Below are 4,015 nucleotides of genomic sequence, written 5' to 3' on the forward strand. Positions count from 1 at the left end.
AATGACCCCAATAAATTACCTTTTCTTTAACTTTAATGAGCGTATTGACCCCGTCGATCGTTGGATATGTAAGTTACTTTAAAAAGGTCAAGTAACATTGGGTGAAATCAGTTAAATAGACAAAGGACAACGGGCGGCAAACTTTGACCCTGGTCTTACGTCATTGGGAAATCATTCTGCATTCGTTACAACATTCCACGGATGTAAAGGGCCACCTAGTTATTCGTAATTTGAAAAGACTAAAACATGATACATCTCGCGTATCATTTTAATCTGGGGGCTTCCAAGAAGAGAGATTCTGTTATTTCTTCGTTTTTTAGTTGTTTTGTTTTTCAAACCTAGAGTTGATAACAAGAATTTTTTTTATTTTTTTCAAAGGGTTTTACGGCGCTTGCAACACATCAAGGTCATATCAGCGCCAGTAAAAAGGAATAAAATGGGAAAGAAAAAGTTCTAGAATTACAATTAAAGCAGCCAAGCAAAGGGAAGGCAAAGGGGAGTTAGTTTAAATAGGGAACAGGTGTAGATTCCAAAAGCACACTATCAGTTTGAGATCATTAAACGTCCATCCAGATACAAGCACAGGTCCCCGCCAAGAGAAACACTCAATTGTTTACACATCATACATATGTAAAAGGAAAAAAAAACCGTGCACAACAGAGAGATGATTACAAGGAAAAAAATATCATCTACCAAAACAAATATACCTTTGACTGTTTCCCTACCAGCCAGGGTATTCGGCCAAGGCCAAGACAAAACCAAGTAATCTCATTCCAAGACAAAGACATAAAGAAAGCAAGTTGGAAAACAGATATATGGGGATAGCAGACACATTATGCACCTCCCTGCACACTATGGGAGGTTAGGAACCCCACCCAGAGATATGTATTTTACACAGTGCGCTTCATCACCATGATTTAAGCGCTTTACCGTGTCTCTGCCGATGGGAAACGTCCAAGGATGAGCCCAATGCCAAACAAAGCCTGTATATATTTCGGGTTTACTTGAAAAAGGTCAAAGGCCGAAACGTCGTTTGTTTTGTGTTGTTCCCTTATTAATGAATCACATTTACTCCATTTATCTTTCTCTCCATTTTATTGACTCATTTAGGCACCTCTAGTTTTTGGTTTTACAATAAATATATAAAGCACGCTACGACTCGTTTGCCATGCTCAATGGCCTCAATAATGCATCTATTGTGCGGTTGTCCTCCGTTGATTGAAAGTTTGATGACTTTCGACAGCCCTAGCTAGAGTCCTTTGACAAGATGCCAACAGTGAGGTTTGAACCCTTGTCCTCCGGTATTGTATTCTGTATGTTGCGTTGGGAGGGGTCCTTTGACCTCCCATGTTGGGCAGGAGGAGGTCACGATGAGTCTTCTATCCCTTATATATTTTTTCCAGGTTGCTTTCTGTCTTTGTCTCAGAATGTGATTACTTGGTTTTGCCCGACCCCTGGCCGGAGTCCTTGACTGGGAGGGAAACAATCAAATGTATAGTTATAGTTTTGGGAGGTGCTATCTTTTTCCTTGTAATTGATGTAGTTACATTTTTTGGTTTTAAATATATAATGGTTTGTAAACATTTGAGTGTAAACCTCTAAGTGGGGACCCGTGTTGGTGTAAGGATGAAACATTTAGGTGATCTCAAACTAAGTATCTACTTTGATAGTGTGCTCTTGGAATCTATATCTGTTCTCTATTTGAACTAATTCCCCTTTGTCTTGCTTTTACTTGGTTGGGTACTTTGTTATTCTAGAACTTTCTACTATCTCATTTTCTTCCTTGTTACTGGCGCTGATATGACCTATATGTGTTGCAAGCGCAGTGAAACCATTAAAAAGAAACAAAACATCCTTTTCTAAGACTCTCATATGCCCTTAAACTTAAAGTGTCAATGGGCTGTTTCGTTTCTCAAACTTAACACCAACTCTTGCACAGATTGCGACCCAAAAACAAAAAAAATCCTTTTAACTTTAAATGTCAATATTGCCTGAGCTTTTTGGCGAATTGAATAACACTTTGGCATAGTTATGAACAAGACAATGTTATGTTAAGACAATTTTGACACACTTGTTAAACGTGAGTGACTTTCACTATTTCAGCGGATGAAAATGCCTTAAAGCGATGCAAGTCTGGTGTGAATGGAAAAACAGTTTGGTCAATCAATCTCTTCAACGAAGGAATTGTTAAAACCAATGCAAGTCCTGATAAGCCAAATTCAATGGCATGGAATTGATGCAAGAGAAAAGTAGTCATAAAACAATAGCAAGAAAAATTGACATGGAAGTGGAAGGATTAGATGCGACTTGATTCTGTCGTTAAAGCTGAACCTAATTATTTGTAATGAGAATAATAAAAACTTTAATTTTACATCTAAAAAGGAAATAACTGTAGTGTCTTCACGGGCAATTTTTCAGTGATAGGTTCCTTATGAGGAGGAAAATTAAATGGAGAATTCCCAAACCTGATTAGATTATCGGGCAAAAAACAGAAGTGTTACAAGTGGTTTTGGAACCATCAAAATTCTGACAAGAACAATGTAACTTATACTGTCGAGACTTTAATGTAGTTCCATTTTTACTAGGGTTTTGTATAAACCCATCCCTCTACTTATTCTTGATATATAGTTTTGATCTCATTACTTCATCTCATTGTCGCTCACTCTCTCTCTCTCTCCCTTTTCCCTTGCACACACACACACACAAAAGCACACCACCCACACACACACACCACACCCCCACACCCACCACACCACGCCACGCACCACACAACCACCACAACCCACACACGCACACACAATTTTACCTATAATGTTTCAACTATTACAACAATCTAATATTTTTATATACAAATATTTCATGTTTACTTGAAAAAGGCCAAAGGCCGAAACTTCGTTTGCTCTGTGTTGTTCCCTTATTTATACGTCACATTTACTCCCTTTATCTTTCTCTCCATATAAATGAAAGTTGCTTCCTAATGCATATGTTATAATAAACAGAGATTTTACAGAGGGAAAATATAATCTTTCACCAAAAACAAATAAAGCTACATCCAAATGCTTCCCTAGCTGAAAAGGAGTCCAGCAGCAGTCAAAGCAAAACCTATGCGACTCATTCCAGGACATGGCCAGAAACCACTGGAAAGGAAGTACAATGGGTAAAGCGTTTAGAGCCCGTGACAACGGGGAAAAGCGCTATATAAATGCCATTTATTATTATTATCTTTCAAGTAATCCCCACAAACCTCCCAAGGAAGAGGGCTACATGACAGTCACGACAGACAACCTCACTGGTGCAACTTTTGAGCAAATACATTTTGGCTAGATGAGGTCATGGACAGTAGCTTCTGCGGTAGTGCTGACGAGTTGATCCTTTTGACCTCGTGACTAGGTTCCTGGGATTGTATCCTGATCTAGATACCATGATGATAAGCCCTTGGGAAAAGGCTAATATACATTTTCTCCACTTCATAAGAGACAGACTTAATGTCAGGGGTATCCTGGTGTGAAAAAGCATTCTTTGTCTTTGTCTTTAACTATTGTACAAGCTCCTCAAACCCCTTGTTGAGTAATCCTGAATGTTAAATTACATTTTACACAATGAAAAACAAATATTGCAAAGAGCCTAGAGTACGGTAATAAAATTAGGATAAGCGTTATATAATGCAATATCTATTATTACCATATTGCATGGTTCACTTAGATATTTACCTCTTGGTTTTTGAAAACAAAAGCATGCAAGTAACCCTTAAACTCTCTTTGCACGTCATATTGTCAAAAAACAAAAATGAAAAAAAAAACCCACAAAAAATCATAAAATAAACAAACAAAAAAAAACCCCAACAAAAACAAACCCATGACTGGCGAATGGGGATTTGCCGTACATAGTGGCAGGAAAGGTTAACTCGAAGAATCAAAAATATGACTGGAGTAGGAAATAAAATTCCAACAAATAATGAATTCCAAAAGGCCGTGTTAGACTTTTTCCTGCCTTATTAACCAAGCCAACACAGAGA

The sequence above is a fragment of the Berghia stephanieae genome, chromosome 2 (genome assembly GCF_034508935.2).
Source record: "Berghia stephanieae isolate SIO BIC M18660-M18661 chromosome 2, UCSD_Bste_1.3, whole genome shotgun sequence".
NCBI lineage: Eukaryota > Metazoa > Mollusca > Gastropoda > Nudibranchia > Aeolidiidae > Berghia > Berghia stephanieae.